At 47.6% G+C, this 22143-nt stretch overlaps 1 protein-coding gene and 1 long non-coding RNA gene across 2 annotated transcripts in view; one reads left to right on the forward strand and one right to left on the reverse strand.

Annotated features, from left to right (window-relative positions):
• The window catches only part of ADGRA1 (adhesion G protein-coupled receptor A1), a 319025-nt gene that overhangs the window by 85394 nt on the left and 211488 nt on the right, over positions 1-22143 (reverse strand). The window lies entirely within an intron of this gene.
• Positions 606-6079, forward strand: LOC311588470. The gene is made up of 3 exons (XR_014776211.1): positions 606-844; positions 4845-4942; positions 5697-6079. It is a non-coding gene; the product is annotated as an uncharacterized lncRNA (long non-coding RNA).

Raw genomic sequence — 22143 nt, forward strand, 5'->3', positions numbered from 1 at the left:
CTCTACCCAGACCAGCTTCTAGAGCCTGCGCTGGCAGGAGAAATTCTCTCAAGTAGCAGTCTCGAGCAGGATCCTTCTGGGACCTGCAACCTCCAAGAGAAGTCCGTTAGTCACAGGGATCCCAGGCTTACCCTGTTCCCTCCATTGACTGCTGCCCTGGGAGATGACACAGAGACAGATAGATGAAGGACGGATGAAAGTTAGGAGCTGGGAAGATAACCTAGTAAGTTCTTGGCTCACTGGCCATCCAACCTAGACAATTTTGTGAGTTCCATGTCAACGGGAGACTCAGAATCAGAAGGGGGTGGGTAGCTCTTCAGGAATGACCCAAGGTTGTCCTCCGACCTCTACATACGTGACACTCATGTGCGCACTCACACATTCACCTGCGCACATGGACGCACACAAGGAAGATAGAAATTCAAGGAGAGAGAACTCTGGCCTGTGTATCCAGTGAGAAGAATCTCTGCCCCGGTCCACTATGTTTCTTAACAAGCCGACTCCACGGGATGACGTGGCATAGTCCTCTCACCCAAGGCTTGGCCATCATCAGGGAAGTTTTGCATGCAGAAAGAGTGACGCATGGCACAGGCATCTGGCTTGCTGACACAGCTTGGTCTCATTCAAGTGTCAATTATAAATGCCTCCTGGTTCTTCTAGCAATGCGCGGCGGCACGTCCTCCCACAGCCTTGCACCGAGGCAGCCGCTGGCAAAGCGGCTCTCTCCTTACCTCATTGCCATGAGCTCAGTCCTCAAAGTCAACTGGCCAGAGATCAGCCTCAAAGGCCCCTGGAGCGGCATCCTGGGCCAGCGCTGAAGTGTGCTTGGAGCCGGCCTCTGCAGGTTTGATGCATCTTTCTTAATACCAAAAGAACGGGTGGCCTTTGATATGTGTTTCAAAAATAAAATCCAGTAGACTTTGTGTGGGACGCTCCACAACTCAGGATGTGTCCTTCCTTTGATGGCAGCACAATGACAGGCACCCTTGGCTTTCGCTGGAAAGTGTGGGAATTTTTAACAAGCCTTTTGTTGTTAAAGAATTGGAGGAACATTTGCAGGCTCGGGCTTCAAGTGGCCCTGGGGCTCTGAGCGGGGGTGTTATGCTGAGCTTAGTGCCAGCTCAAACCATGTGCTTTTAAGGTCTTATTTTTAACTGGTGCGTCCAAGCCCCAGTGGTTGGGGCCAGAACCAGGGGCAGGAGGGGTTCACAAGAAGACATCTCTGCATTCAGGGAGCAAAGCCGGGCCTGAGTCCACCTTCCTGTAGCCCCTCAAGTGTAGCCCTACTGAGTGGGGTGGGGCACGTCCATGCACAGAGTGCCTTGCCACCCAGCGGTTCCATCTTCTTCTGGTTCGTGTCCCCATGCTGAGACTCCTGGTGTTGGAAATGGATGGACACTCAGGCCACGGGTAGCTCTCGGGCTCCACAAAGCACGTGACCTAGGGATGTCATCAATGCTCCAACGTACAGGACCCGATTCTGCCTTTCTTCCAGAAGTCTCACTCTACCACCGTCTCTGTGTTTGGAACTACCAACAGCTAAAAGTTAACCTATGGCCAGTCCTCTGCCTATTTAATGGTCCTTTGAGTCATATGCAAGGGATTCCTTTGTCCTTACTTGCTGCAGTCTAAGGACCAAGCAGCTTCTGCCACCCGGGAGGCAGCTCAGGCCACACAGTGACCACAGGCTGGTTCAGCACCATCATGCAATCTTCACTGCAGGAGAAAAATGGCAATTCTGGACTGGCTAATATTTTATTTAGGAGGCTCAATTATTCACGAAGTCCTGAGCTTCCAGAGACCCTTAAATGGCCTGTGCAGTTGGGTGGCCCTGTGTGCATGGCCCTTTTTATTTGTGGGGGTGGCGCACGGGTGCAGGAGCCTCTAACCTGGGGCAGGAGGCAGTGTGGCCTCTGTCCCTGGCCAGAATCTAAGGGTTCTGAGTGCCCTGAAGCAAAGAAAGGAGGAGCCAGACAGCTCTTGGTGTCTTACTCAGAAATTGCTTTTGTACAGCTGGCAGAATATCCGTCTTCTTCTTCACGGGCTTACTTTTCAAGGTTGGTCAGGCGCAGTGACCTAAGAACTTGATCCTAACATGGAACTTCAGGGTTCTAATTGCACCATCCATTCAGGGACCTGCATGCCTGTGGGGCCTTTCTGGGGCCACTTACACTCACCAGTGAGGTGCTATGAAGATTGCTGACTTACAGCCTATACTGTAGGTGATCAGGTCTCCTCGGTTGCTGACTGACATGGCTGTTCTTGGTTAGCTATTTAACTTCACCTGGAATTGACTAAAACCCCCAAATGTGAGAGATTTTGGCTTAATTTGAAGTAGGAAGATCTACTTCTAATCCATATCTATGATTTAAGAATACACACCTTTAACTTTTTGGGGTTTTTTTTTTTTTTTTTTTGAGACAGGGTCTCTCTGTGTAGCCTTGGCTGTCCTGGACTCGCTTTGTAGACAGTGACCCACCTGCCTCTGCCTCCCTGAATGCTGGGATTATAGGCATGCGCCATCATGCTGGCTAATACAGATCTTTTGAACTGGGAAAACCCACCTCCAACCCGGGCCACGCCTTCTGCTGGAAGCCCATATGAACATGTGGAAGAAAGACGCTTTTGCTTTTTGCCTGCTTGCTCTCACCTTGCTGACGTGTCCATTCCTTCACCGGCGTTAGAGCCGACTTCTTCATGAGTCTAGCACCTATTGGAGACCAGCTGAGACATCCAGCCTCATGGACTGAGCACCGGCTGGATCCTTGGACTTTCCGTTCATAGCCAGCCATTGTTGCCTTAACTGTATCTCAGCCCGTAAATGATTCTTAAAAATCCTCTTTATCTATGCCTATGTCAATAACATATCTATATCTATTTCTCTCTATATCTATACATACATACATATGCATATATACATATATTTATATATATCCACACATACTTATACATGCATATGCACACACACAGAGATTCAATCTATAAGTTGTGTTACTAATAAGTTCAGTGACTAATACATTGACTTCCTTTGTAGGAGTTATCAGGATTTCCTCATGTCCTATAGGGACAGCTTGCCCGGCACTCTTAGACTCATGAGGCCTCCAGACTCCTGACTTCTAGGAGATGTTTCCAACACAGCCCAAAACTGCCTGTGCCTTGGCCAGTACCTGTGAGATCCCTTTGGTGATCTGGGCCTCATTTTTTGGGGGGTGAGCCCCACAACCGACCCTTATAAGGATTGGATCATCCCACCCACACTGAATCTCCAGCTACCCTTTGGCCTCTCCTGCCCAGGGAAGCAATACATTCATGGATCACCACTGAGCTCTGAAATCACTCCCACAACACTCCAGAGAGACAGCAGGAAGAGGGCAGAGGAATCAGGTTGGACAAGGGTCTATGGATGCTCTAAGAAGCCCTGTTTATCTAGGCAAGAAGAGAAAGGGGAGCCTGAGGAGGTCTCATCTGAGATGGGTCTCTTATCTAGACAACACTTGACAGGGTAGACCTGTGGTCTATGCTTGGTCTGACCATTGGCCAGTCGATAAAAGGAAATAGAAAACACCTGTGACTTACTTTTTAAACAACAAATCAGAATGTGACCAAAAGACTCCTGGGCCCGTTTCCCTCATTCCCTACGCCTACTACTTACTGCTCCCAGAGGGCACAGCCTCAGAGTGTGGTGAGCCTCTGACAGAGCTGAGACCCAGGAGGGTTATTGAGATTGAGGGGGCCAGAGGCAGATGGCTTAAGGCATTGCCAATGGTGAAGGCTGTGCAGATGGGGAAATGTGACATATATGTTGTCACTGCTGCATCTAGCTGGGTCCCCTCTGAAGATTGCTCTTGGCCAGCTTTGTCACCTGTGGCCTGGTGGAGGGCATCAGCAGGCCCCACATTCAACAGAAAATTTGGCTACTAGGAAACACAGAAGTGTGGACCTCTGGTTGATGTGGTGAGCCAGCTACAGTGAGATTATTTTAAAGCGAAGTTTCAAGCTGACTTGTGCTCTCTGTAGACAACAGAGAAAATTCAAGTTCATTTCTCAAGGGGAAAAAAAAAATCAAAGACAGTCAAACAATGTGAGGTCACCTCCCAGCTACCCGCCTGACTACTGGGGAGTGACATACCTCTCAGGAACACCCATGAACAATGATGACAGCCAGCCAGAGATGTATATAGTCTTGTCTCAGCCTCTAGCGGAAATGATGCCTGTAGTTATGGCAACCCAAATCAATCGTCGCCTTCCCCAAGGCTCAAGGACCACAGAACCTTAAAACCTCACCGACACTGATCTAGATTCCAGGAAAGCCTCACCTGCGAGGAATTTCACTCATCTCTTTATGGAGGGAAATAAGTTTCAAGTGAGAAGAGAGGAGGCCTTGCAGTTCAGCTGTCATTCCGCCTCTTGGCAATGGCCTGGGCCTGGTTTGAAGCAGGAAGAATTGAGCCTCAGCACAGCTGAAGAGATGGTCCTTTCATGAGGCAAGGGGAGCCTCAGCATCTTTAGGGATGTCTCATTTTTATTACAGCTCTGAGCTCTGCATCCCTAGAGCTGAGTGAAGAGATGCTCTGCTCTGGGCTGTAAGTCTGCAAGTGATGAGGGCTCCCCGCTTCACTCTCCACTTCATGGCAGCCTGGGTACCACTGCCTCCTGAGGGTCCACCCATGCTTAGTAACGGCCAAGACTTAGAGATTAATGAAGAAAGGACTCTTTAATAGTGTGTGGTTGGTCATGGCTGATGCACAAAGAGGTGGCTAGCCTTGGCTAGAAAAGTTTACCAACAGTTGTAGGCCTTGGGCTTATCCATTTCATGTCAGCTGTCACCCTGAAATCTCTTTTAGGTCCCGGCTCCAGGTCACATTTTGAACAATTTAAACAGAGACGGGGACTACAAGTCTGGACACTTGACTTGGGCAGATGAGAGATTTACACAGCAAAGGTATTGTCAGGATTGTTTCTTTTTCTTTTCTCTTTCTTTCTTTCTTTTTTTGGGTTTGTTTGTTTGTTTTTTGTTTTTGTTTTTGTTTTTGTTTTTTTGAGACAGAGTTTCTCTGTGTAGCCTTGGCTGTCCTGGACTCACTTTGTAGACCAGGCTGGCCTCAAACTCACAGTGATCCGCCAGCTTCTGCCTCCCGAGTGCTGGGATTACAGGTGTGAGCCACCACGCCTGGCCCTCAGGATTATTTATTTTCTTCTTCTTCTTCTCCTTTTTTAAAATTTTCTTTTTTTTAAAACTCTAATTAATTTATTCAGATTACATCTAAATTTTTATCCCATCCCTTGTCTCCTCCCATTCCTCCCTCTCTCCCGTTTTCACCCTATTCCCCTCCCCCCTCTGTGACTGAAGGGTACCTCCTTCCCCACTATATGGTCATAGGCTATCAGGTCTCATCTTGGTGTACAGCTGTGATGTTCTTTTCCAGTAGTTGTTACCCAGGTCCATCTTGCCCACCTGGCAGGATTATGATTTCCTGATAAGAGCTCTGGGGATTAAATGGCAGACCAGGACTTAATGGTGGCTGTGACCCTAGGCTGCCCCCAACCCCTGTGCCCCCCCCCTCCAGTGAGCTGCTCCTTAGAGGCACGTTCTTAGATAAAGGGATGGGCTAATGGCTGGCTGTGAGTCAGGGCTGTCTCCTTTCTGTTGTGGAAGTTTTGGTTTATATGTAAATATGGTTTTGTTTTAATCCCAGGTGTGGTATATGGGGGCTGCTCCAGTTTGTCCACAGCTGATACTTGCCTAAGGAGAGAGCATGTGATGTTTGTCAGCTGTGAACTACCTCGTGTGGGATGTGGTCTTTGTCAGTGGGGAGTAAAGGAAGCTGTAAAGAGAGACTGGGGGCTCCCAGAAAAAAGAAGGCTACCGGCATTCCCCTGCGGCTCCTGGCTGCTGTTGGTGCAGTTTGACAAGAAGTTGAAGATATCCTGAAGCGAGGACTGGACTTGCCCCACGGAACCCAAGGACCCTAAACAGAAGGAAACAGCTAAGGAAAACTATGCCCCCTCTCCCCACTAACCTTCTCTCTCCCCTACCTGGCGTTGGGGCGTTGAAGGGATTGGGGTGTAGTACAGAGAAAGAAATTTAAGGAACCCGAAATAAAAATAGTTGTTTGAAAGTACGCTAACATCTTTCCATGGGTCTGGAGCCTAATTGGAGGTCGGTCTTGGTGAACAAACATTAGCAGAAACCTTCCCAGCAACCCTAAACACAGAGTGTTCTGTCCTATGGTTTCTAGGAAGCCTGGTCAGTACGCTACTATCTCCCAGTCATACTGCAGGCAGCGCTCCTTAGCTAAATTCTACTTTGTGTGACTTAGTATTTCCTAATCAAGTTTAGTAGTAAATCCTCTGTAGCATCAATTTTGTTACTTCAAGTTTCTTCTGCTTGAGGGACAGTCTCTGGTTCTGGCTTCTGTGCTGTTTTTTTTTTTTTCCCCAAAAGGACTCTGCATTTGGAGACAATGTGGTGCTCTGGGACAATGTTCTTGATGCCAGCCTGGAGTCTTCCAGACTGTTCCCCCACTGTCTGTGGTCTAAGGAACTGTAGACACTCTGCTGAGCTGGCTGGATGGCTGTGACACACTTTCCAGGGCCTTGGCTGCACAGTGGCTGGTCTACCCTTTGTTGCTTTGCTAGAGCCAGTGACATTTATGTAACACTCAGTGTCCCCGGCTGGGTCACCAGCCGCTTCCCTGGTTCCACCACCAGCTCTCTTTCCACTGTCTAGGCCTAATAGAATGGTGACCATGTACAGGGGTGCTCATGTACTGAAACAGCCTCAGAAGGTACCAGAAAGGGTAGGGTGTGTGTGAGGCCCACCCATATCTCATGGAAAGGAATAGGTTTTATTCAAAACAAACTTTGCCTTAGCCTGTATGTTCAGAAGTCTCCTGCGCAGCCTGGCTCATTCAGCCACAGGGAGCTGTGGCCTCATCTTTCTTTACAGAATGAAAAAGAAGCCACCAATCAATCGTTCACAGAGAGATTCCACAATAGCAAAATGTTGTTGGGTTTTTTTTTTTCCTCTCAAGGAGGGAAAATTCCTTCCTTCCTTCTTAAAAATTAAAATCCCATGGAGAGAAACCAGAAGCTAGATTCTCAAAGTGGGTGTGGACGTGAGGAAGTGTGCTCATTAGCAGCGCTCAGCCTATCCCGTGCCTGTGAGTCTGGAGAGTCTGAGGAGTCTGGTGGGTCACGTGGCACACAGCGGCCAGGCTGACAGAGGAAGAGGGAACGTGGGAAGCAATATGTTTTCCTAAGGCCACACAGCCAGATCCCTGGGCCTGTTGAGTCCACAGTGGTGAGGAGCCCGAGGTGGCCACATTCCTTTTTTGAAGACTACATCAAATGATGAGTGTCTGAGACCCTTAGGAGTTTCACTCAGTCTGTGTTCTCCTCCTGCATTTCTGCTAAGCCAGGTGACAAGAGAGCAATTGTGAAAGGTGGGGTCCCACTGCCTTCATTGTGTCTCTTGTGCTATCAGAGTCTGCATGCTGGCAACCATGGACCTCATTTATGCTAGAGTGTGGATATCACTATGGGTCAGCATCTGGAGCCAGGATGGGTCAGCTCAAGGATCCTCTAGGGATGTGCTTAGCCCAAAGAGTGTATCTTAACAGGGTAAGAGGTCTGTGTAACCAGTTAGCATACTGTGTGGCCCCATCCAGTGGGTATTGCCTGGCTGTTGCTGTTTTGAAATCATAACAACTATGGTTATCCAGGCGACCCTCACAAAACTGGACCCCCTAACGCCCCCTTGTGGAAGCTCCACCCATCTGCAAAGATAGGTAAGTAGTTAACAACTTCCTAACACTACATGTGCCTGTGTCCCTGCACATAACCCTTCCCACACTGCTCTATGTAATCCCAATTAGGAAAACAGGTTTTCCAAACCAAACTCACACTGGAACAATTCATCTGGCTTGTCTTTGGCATCCTGTATGGTGAACAATGATTGGTAATGTCTCACCAGAAGTAACAGAGTAGGGACAAATGGGCACATTCGCTGTCTGAGGCCCTGGAAATTGCCTGGCAGCTCTCACAATAGTGAGGCCCCTGTGAATGGTCTCCTCAGCTGAGACCTTTTTTCCAAGGGAAAAAGGGCCCTACCCCTTGTCAGTGGTGCCTCTGGGAGATCTCTGAGAACCAAAGCAGGAAGCTTTCTATTTTCTTTCTTCAAAAGAAAACGAACATTCACCATTGGCTGTTTTCTGGGGACCATAGTGACAGGAGGGAAGCATCCTTAGATGGTCGCACATCTGTGACTACAAGCTTTCTGGGGGATCTGAGGCTCATGGGAGGCTCATGCTGGGTGCAGGAGCTAGGCTGGGGGCAAGTCACTCAGCAGGAGCCGCAGTCTATTCTTAGCTCTCTTCCTGTTATCTTGATGGAGTGCTTTGATTGCAAATAATCCCGTACAAAGGAGAGCCATCATCAGCGCATACTTTGGGACCCTCTTCATTGATTAGATAATTACAGAAGCTCAGCCAATGGGGAGCGAGGGTGACTTGCTCAGCGGAAAGCGGTTGGGATCAGGCTTGGCTGGGCTTTCTATGGGATATGGCTGTGTGACAGCCGAGCACAAGCAAAGAGTGCTGTTAGTCTGGTACTCTGTGTCATTCCCTCTTGCCTAACTCTCCTGGATCCCCAGACCTGGTCATGGACACTGCCCAGACTCCAGATTCTGTTGGGAACCTAGGGCTATTCATGTTGTTGCTGAAATGGAATTAAGAGAGGGGGAAAAAAAAATTCCCCTCTGTTTGCTGATTCAGCAAAATGTGCCTGCTTGGCTGTGGGTGTCACCTTCCTTAGACTGAGCAGGAAGTCTGAGCTTCTATCTCACTGCGACTTTAGTATGGAGGATTAAGGCCCTACATAGGCTTAGCATTTCTGCTTGCTTGTTTTGTGTGGCATCTGTAGGACCCAATTGCACAGCCAGCCCGGAGATGGGCAAGTGGCTTGTTGGTCTTGATAGTGGTGGCTGATTGTTATGAGGTAAATGTCACACTTTGCAGAAAAGTCTAAAGGGAGATAAACCCACTGGAGGGCCTGTCCACAGCTCGCAGCCAGGCTCAGGGTCACTCTCAATGCCTAGACTCAGGTCCCTGGTCAGCCTCGGGGCTTCACACAAACTCTGTAGGAACCTTCTATTAGCCAGATGCACAGAGGGAGTGGGAATGGGGTCTGAGGTGATCGGCCCAGACCTATGTGTCTGTAGTTTTGGGGGAGTGTTTCAGACTGAATGAGAGGACCAAGTCAGGACGCTTGCTTGATGCAGACTGTGCGCAGGACAGGAGGCGCAGTGTTCTCCTACTTTCTTTTTGCCCTCTCTAGGGCTGGAGGGTGTGTGACAGAGGTCTAGCCTAATCTACTTGTCCCCAGGTAGGAGCTGCAGAGACACTGCAAGGCCCCCAATTTTGGTGTCTCATGGCCTCCTGAAGCTGAGGGCCTGTGTTCCAGGCACGGGAAATGACCAGGAGCAGGCAGAACTGTCAGGTGCTGGAGCTAGTGGAACAGGCTGAGCTTGCTTCATTGGCAGCCAGCAGAGGAGGTTATGTGGCCACTTCTGACCTTGGACACTTCAGTACGTCTGAAAGCAGAGAGGGTAAATGACCTGGTCCCTAAGAGCAGGGGGCTCATGGGAACCAGGGTTCATTCATATGGGGACCACAAGGCAGAGCACCTGACTCCTTGGAGGCTTTAGGTGGTCAGAGCTGGAAGTGGGGTTTCAAAGGCATCTAGGTTTGGGAGGCTAGAAATCAAGGCAGTGTGGCTTCGGGTTTCTGCAGGAGAGAAGAATGCCCGTAGAGGGGAGACTGGTATGCTCAGAGGCAGCCGGTGGCTCAGTAGTGAGTGACCTGAATGCCTGAGAAGGAGCAAGGTAGTATCTGAGGAGAAATACCAAAGAGGCTGACAACATATTTTATGGCATTTTGACGGGGCTGGTCAGATGTAGCCAGTACCTGGGGTCTAGAAAGGTGGTAGAGAGCTAAGGGTTTGTAGCCCACAGGTTCCCTCAGAGACATCATGGTAAAACTAGTCCATTCTATGAAGGTCTACAAAGAGATCCTGGGGCGAGGCTCAGAGGCCACACTCTGTGAGTGTCTAGGAGAGACTGTCCAGTGGCTTGGACCCTGGATGACTTGGTCCTCTTCATGTATGGGGAGTCCCATGCTGCAGCAGGCAGGGATGGGAAAGCTACAGAGGAAAGAATGCTGTCCTGCCAGCCTGGAGAACACCCTCCCCAGACACTGGGAAGGGCTTGTTCACAGCCATTTGTGGCGTTCATAGCCCAAAGCAGACGGCAGTGGACATAACCCGTGCCAAGAGAAGGAGGGAACTAGCCAAGAACTTCCCTGGGTAAGCCACTGGAGCCAAGAGATCCGAGGAGTGCTGGCAGCAAGCAGAAGAAAGTAGAAAGTATCTCTAGAAAGCCTTCTGGATACAAAGGGTGTCCAAGCAAAGGCAGGCTCGAGATGCACTCCTCCCCACAGGCCATCAGTCCATCATTAGAGAGAAGTCTTTTATAGGGCTTCAGATTGCAACACTAAGGGAGGCAGCACAGGAGGGCATCTCCTGCCAGCTCAGCAGGTGATTCCCAGCAGCATGCTTCTATAGCCAAAGAAGGGGTGTTGGGACCAATCACAGCACACCTTTGAATGCAAATGAAGGTTTGTGTTTGCACCAATCAGCACACTCCACACACAAATAGAAGTTTCTGTGTGCAGTCAGCATAGCCTTGACTCTCTAGCACCAGTCACAGCAGTTCTTGGCTACGCGCCTCCTCCACCCTGCTTCTTACTCAGGTAGAGCAGTTACAGAATCACCTAGAATCCACCAGGCTTACGAGCACAAAAAGTCCAGCATAAACTGCAACACCTTTAGCTGGGGCTGTACCGTCAGGAGCTGGAGACAATCTGCTGTGATTATGTAGTTTTTTTTTAATCTACAGTTTTAAAAAATTATTTTTTACATATAAATTTATGTTATTACATATATATATAATAAACTACATACAGCAAGAAGAACCACAGAACAATCAGGAATTCATGTTACATTCATAGTGCTTTGGTTGTATTTGGCAACCTTGAAGAAAACATTTCCCTCTCTTGGTGAGTCTAAATTTCTGAATGTAAATCAATATCTATCATATCTCATCTCTATCAACTTAAAACATCTATCTAGACCTAAAAACATCTTAACCCCTAAACAACTAAGCTTAATTGCATAACTAAATTATTCGATCTTCAGTGCCATCAGAGACTTGAGAAGGAGTACAATTACCTGAGTAAACAGAAAGTGCAGGTTAGCAGCTTCCAAATTAAAAAAAAAAAAAATGACAGAGACAGTTTGCTGCCTGAACAGTCACCCATAGCTCTCTAAAACTTTGAAGCATCATCTTCAGCCTTCTGGCCCAGTATATCTGACAGACATATTCATGAGGCAGGAACTATTGAGGACTTGCTTACCCTGTTTTGGCAGAGTTTGGCCGTTAACTCTGCTTGCATCCAATCTTGCCAAGTTTGAGGCAGAATTCTGTCAGTGGTTGAAATGAGGACATTTTCCCCAGTGGCTGGTTTGCATATTTGAAGCCATCTCCAAAAGTAGGTTCACTGATGCTCATCATCATCTTTGAAGTAGACCAAGTGTTGCCAAGAGTTAACCTGTCTTGTCAAAGAATCATTAAAACAATATGAACATCTTTAAACGTCATATTTTTTAGGACTCTGAGGTTTTTGAAGACCTTCTCTAAGTATTTTACTTTATCTGTCTATAGAATCATAGCTATCTGTTACATCTAGGATGTATTTTTTTTGTGATATAAATAGACTAGTAATTGAAATGACCACAATTTGATCAATTGACAATTAACTTGTCTAACTTACTTATCCTAAACAGCCTGCAGTAGGATTTTAAAAATATTGGAGGTAAACCTTGTATTCTACTTGAGTGGTATGGGTACAATACCTCATATTAGAGTAGAAATTTATATAATGTGTGTGAAGAATAATCTTAAATTTGAATTCTATACCAATGTATCAAAATTAAACTTATTTGCATCAATATACAAATTTCTATACTAATGAATTAAAAAATAACCTTGTGAGCACAGTTAAGGCCTTAAGTTGAGGAGACGATTCAATAATGTACTTTTTGCCCTATCATCCCTATATATTTCTATATTCCCCCCTTCTTTCTTTTCAGCCCCTATCTCCAAACCTAAGAAAGATAAAGGAAAAAGGAGACATCCCAGAGTCCAATCTTGTTTTCTCTCTGGATAAGACCAATATTAACTTGTAGCCAACTCCCAATGAAAATAAACATCTAAAGCCTGAGAAAGTAACCAACAATGTACCCAACCCCCCTTAAGGGAAACAGGGTGTTGTTCTCTTAGGGTTTCTTCTGGCTGATTTAGGACAAATAATACTTTTGTAGGGGCCCAGATAAAACTGGGGAAAATGGTTAAACAAGGTAGGAATATCATTTGTGGACCAGTTTCTAAATGTTGAAAACTTTCAGGCTTAATAAAAGTCCTGTGCGTGACTGTCTGAAATGCTGCACCAATTGGGAACAGAAGCTTTCTTCAGTGCTTTCTTGGGAGCTGTCCTGAAGCATTTGGTTCTGAAACATGGATGTAGGATGTCAGCGTTCAGCATGCTGAGAGGAATGAATCCTGTCAGGTCTGATCCAGCTTCAAAGTCCAGTTCCTTTGTTCTGAAAACATATAATTTCTCACAGCATTATACCGTCCTAAAATTATAAGTGGATAAGGTGTGCAAGGTGCAACTAACCCTTAAGGCAGCTGGAGAGCTGGCCCTGCCCTGAGGACACGGGAGCTGGAGAGCTGGCCCTGCCCTGAGGACAAGGGAGCAGGAAAGCTGACCCTGCCATGATGACACAGGAGTGGGAGAGTGGGCCCTGCCCTGAGGACAAGGAAGCAGGCCCTGTTCCAGGGCTCTGAATCAACCTCACTCCAACATCTACCCTATGTATGACCTGCTGGAACACATGAAGTGGCTGGACCTGCAGATTCAAAGATTAAGAATCTCCTTGACTCACGGTAACAATGGGATATCAGACAGCAGTCCCAGTGAGGATCTGGTAACTATAGTGTAGGCCTCCAACCAGACCCATGACTCGTAGCAATGAACATTTGAAATGAATGAACAATGAAACATATGTGGACAGAAGACTATACTGCATGATACGTTACAGCTTCTGTGACAAGATTTTTTGTTTGTCTGTTTAATTTTACTGCGGGAAGAAGAGGGATTTTGGTGCATGATGTGTAAATCATAGACATTCAATAAAAATAAAAACCTTTAAGGGTAGTTCTCTGCTCTTTTCATGAGCAGAAGAAACATATCTGTAAACCATTCATGCCATATGAAGAATAGCATCCAGTCCTAAGTCACATGTATCCTGTGACCAATAAAAAGCATCGACTATGCAGACATTCATGTCTCAGCCTGCCTCAGAGCTATTCCCAATGTAGTGGGATTAGGAATATAAATTACCTGCTTGCTTTGAAATTTTAATTTTTTTTAATATCCCAATTGTAGTCCCCTCCCTCCTCACCTCCCGATCTCACCCTCCCTCCCTCATATCCTCTTCCTTATTCCCTCATCCCCTCTCTCTCCCTCCTCTAGCCCTCAGAAAGGCGGGGGGCTTCCTCCCCTAATATCTGACTTCAGCTCACCAAGTCTCATCTGTACTACCTGTATCCTCTTCCTCTGTGGTCTGGAAAGTCCACCCAGCCACAGGGAAGTGATCCACATTAGGAGGGCCAGAGTCCATGTCAGAAGTAGTCCCTACACCCCATATTGTGGGGCCCACGAGGAGACTGTGCTGCCTGCCTATGTACTACAACTGAGCTGAGTGTCTAAGTCCTCACCATGCATGGTCCTTGGTACATCAGTTTCTGCAGCAACCCCCTCCTCCATCCAGATTTTTTAAGTGTATATTTTTTTTCCTCAAGGCACCCATAGAGCAGTTCTGCCATGAGGCTCATTCTATCATGGTTGGACCACAGTCTTTGGCTCAAGGCAACTAAAGGCAGTGAGGGAGCATCTGCCAGATGCTGATCAGGCTTCAAATTATCCCATTTCCCTGTAGTCTTTATTTGTAGAAAAATGAACATAGGGTGGGTGCTTACAGTAAGAACTAAGTGCCTAACACCTGTCCAGTACCTCAGGGAGAGGCGCTCCTCTGTCTCTGTGGGACCCCAGGCCAGTGACCTCCCTCTTGATCCAAGTTTGATTATGTAGAAAGGTATTCCCAGCAGGAATGAGGCAGCTGCCTCAAGTATTCCCTGCGCCCTACACCACAGAAACATAACAGCTGCACGATAAGAATCGTCGCTGCCCAGTTATGTTGTCATTTCAGATGAAAATGTGTGGGGTGTCAGTATGTTCCTAAGTATTCTATTAGACCAAAATGATCTGTGTTCATCCAAAAATCCAGATTTCACAGGGCTCAGTTGTTTTCTTGACCGTGCCTTACAAGTGTGTGGCCACTCCTTGGGTGACATCTCTGCCAGGCCCTAAGCATCACTTAAAGAAAGCACAAGTTCTGGAGCACTCTTCACTGTCTTTGTTGAAGACGCCTGTCAGTTTTTAAGTTCATACTCCAAACTAACAAGCACCCTCCATGGACAGAGCTCCCCACCTTTCTAAGAACTAGGCTGTCTGAGCTTTGGTCTTCTTAGTGGACACTCAGGCCCGCAGGTCCACTTCCCATTTCCCTGTGGTTCAAAAGAGAGCAGAGATAGACCTTGGGAAAGGAAAATGGATTCATTTCCAGTTTGTCTAAACTAGGGTGAGAAAGATGCCTAGTTCTTGTGTTTTCCTGGGGGAATATTATGGTTTTGGTGGGGGGGGCATGATTCTTTCTGTTGGAGCTGAAGAAACCATTGTCCTCTACCGTGGAGAACACTCAGAGGTCTCAGCAGAACGTTCCATCTAGCCCTGGCACTTTCTAAGAAGACCTACAAGAAGGTACTGAGTCCTGCTCTTCTGTGTATCCTTGCCAGGGAGGAATCTGGTGGAGTGTGGGTCTGTGAAGGCCTGAGTTGTGAGAAGGTATCCACAGCATGGCACCAAAGCCACAAACGGCCCTGTCAGTGCTGGAGCAATCTCAGCAATGGAGGGAAGCGTGGTGCTCTTTTGGACTGTGTGTTGGATTCTTTTGTGTGTGTGTGTGTGTGTGTGTGTGTGTGTGTGTGTGTGTGTGTGTGTTGGATTCTCATCAGGAGGAATTATTCAAGTGTCTCATAGGCCACAGTAGATGTCAGTGGCATCTGGAAATGTCTGCTGCACTTTACCATATGGGACTGATAACTTAACCATACCTCTGAACCTTTGAGATGTAAGGACCCAAACCACAGGGCACTGTGGTTCTGTGTCTGAGAGAGAGAGAGAGAGAGAGAGAGAGAGAGAGAGAGAGAGAGAGAGAGAGGCAGACACAGACATAGACAGGAGAGACACAGAGAGAGGAGAGACAGAGAGACAGAGACACTGAGACAGAGATACAGAGACAGAGACAAGCAGAAAGAGAGGAAACAGATGAGGTCTTGTTTAGACCAAGTGCCCACATGCCTGGTGTCAGGCAGACTAGACAGACAGGCCTGTAGGGAGAGGCTATGGGAAGCCTGTGATAGAAGCTATTGTCTGGGAATCCATGAAGCCCTTAGCCACGCCCATGGGGTATTCCACTCTGCTGATCTACCATCATCCCTGGCCATCAGGTGGCCCCGCTCACACACTGCCCGTGTTCCCCTGTGCATGTGTGAATCTCAGGGATGCTGCGTGGAGACCAAGATTTCACTCCAAAGTGCTTGGAAGCTTGTTTCAGAATGTTTAAATCTGAATTTCTCTGAGAGGAATCTGTAGAGCAATTCTTGGAGAATTCTCAGCCTGATTCCTCTCTGGGCCCATCTGATGGCATCGGGCATACAAGACACCATGGTGAGCTCCCAGCTCACAGGCCCACTGTGCTCTCAAGACTCATAGCCCAAGGAGTCCCTGAGTTTCTGGATGGAGTCTCACTTTTGATGGGCCTCAAAACCCCAACTAGCTGTACAGCACTGTGTTAGGGTTGGAACCATCTGAGGTGTCCTCCTGCTGGAGGCCCACAGCCTACAGTGCCCTTACGCTTGAAGCCCAAAGCTGGAGCTGTGGGAGACAGATCTCCCCAGAAAGCTGAGTCATGTTCATGCCTTGAAGGCTGAAATATGTCTTGATGAGTAAGACTTGATGAGAAGGCTAACACGCTGTCTTGAATGAAAACATTCCTGTGGACTCCTCAGTTCATGATGTAGGACATCAGGGTTCAGGGTGTAGGTGGCCAGGAGCTGCTCTCATGTCTCTCCTGTGCTCAAAGATGGCTGAAAGGCAACCAACTATGGGGTCCACCCCTGCCCACTGGAGCAAGAAGTCACCAGTGCTGTATGTATCTGAAGAAGAGCCTGCTGCCTGCACAGTGCTCTGGGGCTATAATGCTGGGCGTCCTGCTACCTGGATGGGCCAACGTCACCCCTGGCAAACTCCACTCTAAGATCTAGGTCACTGACATCCACATCACCTGCATGCATAGCTCACAGGTTCTGACAAGTTCAGGTCACGGTGTAGGGTAAGTAACCAAGTTGACCAAGCACGGCCCTATAGTTTTACACGAGGGCCATGGCTGTGGCTCAATTTGTGGGTCATAGCTCTTGAACACATGGAGAGCACGGTCGTGAAGGGGTGTTGGGGCAGGTACCCTGTGGTTGGAGCTCCCACATAGCAGTAACATGGGTTTGCTGGCCTGTCGCAGAGAGATGTGTACTGCCATTAGGTGGCTCAGCACTTTTGTCACTGTTAGGGTCAACACAACTCTTTTTTTTTTTCTTTTCAGTTTGTTTCATGGCAACTTTTATAAAGGAAAACATTTAATTGAGGCTGGCTTACAGGTTCAGTGGTTTAGGCCCCTGTCATCAAGGCAGGAAGCAAGATAGCACAGGCCTACATCTGAGTCAGCAGGCAACAGGAAGAAAGAGTGAGCCACTGGGCCCACCTTGAACATCTGAAATCCCAAAGGCCATCCCCAGTGACGCACTTCCTTCCACAAGGCCACACCTTCTCCAACAAGGCTACAGGTCCTAATCTTTTCAAATAACCACACTCCCTATGAGCCTACGGGAGGCATTTGTATTTAAGCCACTGCAACTCTAAAGCCTATTGTGGTCCCAGGGGCGGGGGCTGTGGAAGACAGTTCACATTCAGGTTTCTAGGGTGAGTGGTGAGGACTGGACTAGCCAGGCTGCACCCAGTCCAAGGTACCTCTTCTGGGTCTGTAGGTCAGGACTGAGGCTTGAGCCCAATGTTACCACAGAGGCCATAGATGGAGCCAAGGAGCTGTCTGTGTGTGCTTTAGTGTGCGCAAGACACCTTTCCTCACTCTGTGACATCACACGTGAGGATGGCATCCTAGAGACTCCACACCCTGCCCGTTCTCTTATTTGTTTTCCTTCTTGTTGGAAACTTGATGTTTTGTCTTCCTCTTCTTTCCCCAGCTGCCCTGAGTCCTTTTCCTGAGTATGGTGGTTTCAAAACCCCAAAAAGAACTTTTCATTTGGTTAGTTCTATGGAGATGGCTGGGTCATGGCTCCTTCTAGGTGCCATGGAGGAGAGTGGGCATGCGTGTCTCCAGATGTCTGAGGTGGTCTTCCTGCAGTTGTTCTATGAACCACTTGAGATGGGAAGTGTCTTAGTCACTGTCCTACTGCTGTGAGGAGACACCACGACCAAGGCATTTAATTGGTAGTTTGCTTACAGTTTCACAGGGTTAGCCCATTTTCATGATAGCAGCAAGCACAGTGGTGCTGAACAAGTAGCTAAGGGCTCCATTCTCATCCATAGGTCTAGAGAGAGACTTTGGGCGCGGAGTAGGCTTTTGAAATCTCAGCGCCTGGCCCCAGTGGCGTACTTCCTTCCACAAGGCCATAGCCTCTAATCCTACCAATTCTTCCAAACAGTGTCTCTTGCTGGTTATTAAGGCATTCAAATATATGAGCCTATGGGGGCCATTCTTATGGGAACCACTACAGGAAGCCTGTGGCTCTGTGGTAAGCAGACCCAAGGTCAGGAACAGTCTTTGAGCCCTCCTAACTCCCACTGACCACGGAGCCCTGTCCAGCTGGTGGCACCAGCAGACCCTAAGAGAGAGCCGCACAGTTGTTTTAAGTTATGCAGGAACAATCAACATTAGACTGATTTCAGGCTAAGGGAGGGAGGGCCACGCCAGGCAGCATCCCTTCACTCAGGCCTTCCCTTGTAGGGCATCGCACATTGTGTAAACAAGAGGCTGGATGCCCAGAGCTGTCAAACATTCATATTTTGAGCCACACACATGTTCACCTAAGAAAATATAATTATAGAGGAGGCTCCATGGCAGCTCGCTTAGCATGCATAATATCTCCAGGCTCAGCGCTCCCAGTGTAATTAGCATGAGCGCACAAGGAGCTGAAACCACTGCTAAATTAAGGCATCGAAGTGGAGTGTGCAGGACCCACATTAACCCCACCACAATGGGAGGTGCAGGCGTCTGTTCAAAAGCTCAGTCAGAGTAAAGCGGTAGCCACACACACAGATGTCACCACTGGCACCTGGTACACGTGGGGAGCTAAAGCCCTGTGTGAAATTAGACACAGTAATTTGACACAGGAAGTATTGTCCTGGTTATCAGTGACTGAAATGGATTGCTTGATGGTACTTCATTTTGACTTTATGTAACTCCATCTTTAAACATTATGCATGTTCAAGGCTTAGGGTGTTTTTGTCTAAATAAGCCAGTAGTCTGGCAGGACTGACACTCCTAATAGAAACACTGACTGTAGTTTTTACTCGGGGACTCATCTTATACACATTTATCCCACCTGCCTTGTGGCTCTTGCTTTCTCTCCTGTTTCTTGTTCTATGCTTCCTTGAATCCCAATATTACAGTTCACAGGCAACACCAGACTCTGAGCTACCTCATCTTTCACAGCTGCCCTCTACAGAGGAGGGTCCTCACATCCCCAGGCTAGCCTCAGTGTGGATGTAAAGGACAGGCTGAAATAGGAGTCTTGGGGGAGGTTGTTCAGTCTAGCCACGTTTGGAGTTCAGGTAGTCCCTTACTGTTCCAGGATGGTCCCTGTAGGAAAGAAGCACAAATCCCTTCCACCCTACCCTTGGGAGATACCATACAAGGGACCAGGGAAATTCCGGTCTTCCCAAGAGCAGCCAGCAATACCTGCCTCTATCTTCAGCAGAAAGAACCGCTGCCATGCCGGGCCTGCATCTCAGGTTGTGTGTTCTCAGGGACAGTTCCAAGACAGTCACCACAGGGAAGGCAGAGGCTGGGTGACAGGGAACAGTGGATGCTATGGTTGTCTGTGACACTTGGGTGTAAATATTGTTTTTATTCCCTCAGATGAGGGGATGCGACAAGAGCCATTCCCAAGCCTTTCTAGCTCTTTCTGAACTCTCTCTGGCTGGTTCATCCTAGCCACTCTGGCCTAGACTCCTCCCCAAACTGATTGATTCAAACTGGTTTCCCATGGATTCTGACTGAATTGCTCTGCCTGGCCTCAAACTAATCCTGGCAATATCTTTTAATCTTCTGGCTCCTTCTCATTCTCTGGCTTGTTCTGTCTTCACCTATGCCTAGCTTGCTCTCTTTGCCACCTGTCTCTGTAAAACTATCATGGTAAGAAATTCTTGGTAAACAACAACACCACCAACAAAAAGCCCAACTCTTTTCTCTCTCTCTCTGTCCTGTTCTTAAGTAGCCCGTCTTTCCTCTCCTGTTCTCATGAGAGTTGGGAATATCCTGCCTCTGATTCATTCTATCAAGTCTTTCTCTGATTCGTTACTTTGTCTGTCCCTCAGTTAGATGTCACTTTCAAACATGGCTGCTTCCTTCTGTAAACTAACCTTACCTTCATTGTTTGGGATTAAAGGTGTGTACTAAGGACATGTCTGTACTCCAGTCAGATTGTACTGTAATCCAGAGCATGTCTACATTCCAGACAGATCACATAGACCCAGAAGGTCTTTGGATATGATCCCTTGCCAGAGCAGACATGTTGCTGGGTTAAGATTCCTCTATATTTGTTGGGGAGGTTTTTTAAAAAAAAATATGTTTTATTAATTTATTCATATTAGTTGGGGAGGTTTCTTGTCCTGCTGTTAGAGACCAGACACAGGGGCCCTGGGATATGATGACGTCACATTGGTGTCACCTCTTCTCCAGCTGTGCCTTCAGTCCCCTGCCCACACTCAGAGGCCATAAAGACTTTACTTTGGTGACTTGGTGAGCTTCAGAAACAATCCCAGATTTTCACTTTTGCGTTTCACATGGAAGTGGTTTAGACGTAATTGTCAGAAATGATTCTTACATTCAGGCCGTTAAAATCCATTAACCATGGAAAATTCTGAGCAAGCCTCAATACACCTATTTTGTGGGCATGTTTTTCACAGCAATTTTCCTTGTTTTTGCCCCAAGGCAAAAATGATCTTTTAAAAATTTCCCTTAAAGGTATTTTGGAAACAGAATGCAAAATGCACATCTAGATAAATCTACAAAGCAGAAATAAAAAGTGTAAAATGGAGCAGCACTGTGCTCGCTTCCTGAGCGCTCCTGTGACTGGTGTGTGGTGCATCTTCAAGGTCCTGCAGGGAAGATAGCAATAGAAACACCACATCTGTGGTCATTCAGGTAGAATTAATATTCACAGACATGTTGATTCTGAAAGTTCAAGGAAGCTCAGGTCAACTGTGCTGCTTATGTTATTCTTTAGAAGGGAGAGAAGCAGTGAGCAACCTTCTCACAGGAGGTATTAAGCAGTAATCTGGAATGGCTAGGCTCAAGATCACAAAGCTACAGAGAGAATGGGGGAATAATACTCTCTCTCTCCCTCCCTCCCTCCCTCCCCCTCTCTCCCCCCCTCGTGTGTGTGTGTGTGCGTGTGTGTGTGTTTTATAGGGAAAATAAGCTTTCTAGGTAATCTATCTACCTGGATGTGTGTGCCAGGCTAGGCATAACAGTTGGCCTGGCTGCACAGAGTTCAAAGGCTGATGGATGCATACGGGCTCTCTTTGGTTGGTTGCCATGTGTCATGTCCAGTGAGCTGTAGCCACACTGATTGGAAACCTGTAAGACTTGCCTTATTTTTTGTGTGTGTCCCTGACACTGGAGTTGATGGCCCCGTTTCAGTCCACATAGTTAAAAAGAGGGACCATCCATCTGCCTGGGACAAACCCCTGTCCATGTTGGAGGCTTGAAGCAAGGATACTCAATCAGACAACAAAGTATGCCTTCCAGCCGGTTTCATCTGGTTTAGATGGGGAAGCAAAATGGAGGGACTCAAAAGGCTTGCTTCCATGTTCTGTCTTGAGGCAGCTGGAGGAGAAAGATAGGGTCGGCGTGCTGTACACATTGAGTTTGTTCAGCTATGGGGTGAACAGCTCCCATAGTTATTCCGGGGATGGTGACACTTGCCTCACCTGGGTGACCTAGAGCTTCTGGCTCCAGGGCATGGCACTAGAAAGGCAAGACCCTGTCAGGAGTCTAGCAGAAAAGCTCTGTTCCAGTGGCCACTCAAGCTATGCAGGCTTAAATTCCACATCCAAGCTGTGAACTAGACCAGAGAGGGTACTGGATTAGTAGGAAGATCTGCCGCCACGCCTACAAAAAGGAGAGGCTCTATAGGAGCAAGACCGGTGAAGTGGGGACATGGAGCTGGAAGAGCCAGACAGTCATGAAAAAGAGCCAAATCAGAGCAACCAGCCTCTGTATTTCAGTACCTGAACTATTAGGTTTGTGTAAAGTTTAAGATATGAGTCGGTAGGCCAGTTCAGCCTACTGCAGACACTTGAGTGACACCAGTTGGCTCTCAAGGGATTCGATAAGGAAAAGATGGGCTTCCAGCACATGGTGCTGGCTGCAGGTCACATATCATTAGGGTTTCTGCAAGCTCCACTGTAGGCAGGGGAACAATCTGCATGAGGTATGAAGGAAACTCAGTTCAGCATGACTTAGTTAGCCAGGCCGGATCAAACATCTGGGGTCTGACACCAGGCTAGTTTATTTTAGACATATTTAACTCTAGTACAATTTTGG

The sequence above is a fragment of the Acomys minous genome, assembly GCF_964271855.1.
Source record: "Acomys minous genome assembly, chromosome: 2".
NCBI lineage: Eukaryota > Metazoa > Chordata > Mammalia > Rodentia > Muridae > Acomys > Acomys minous.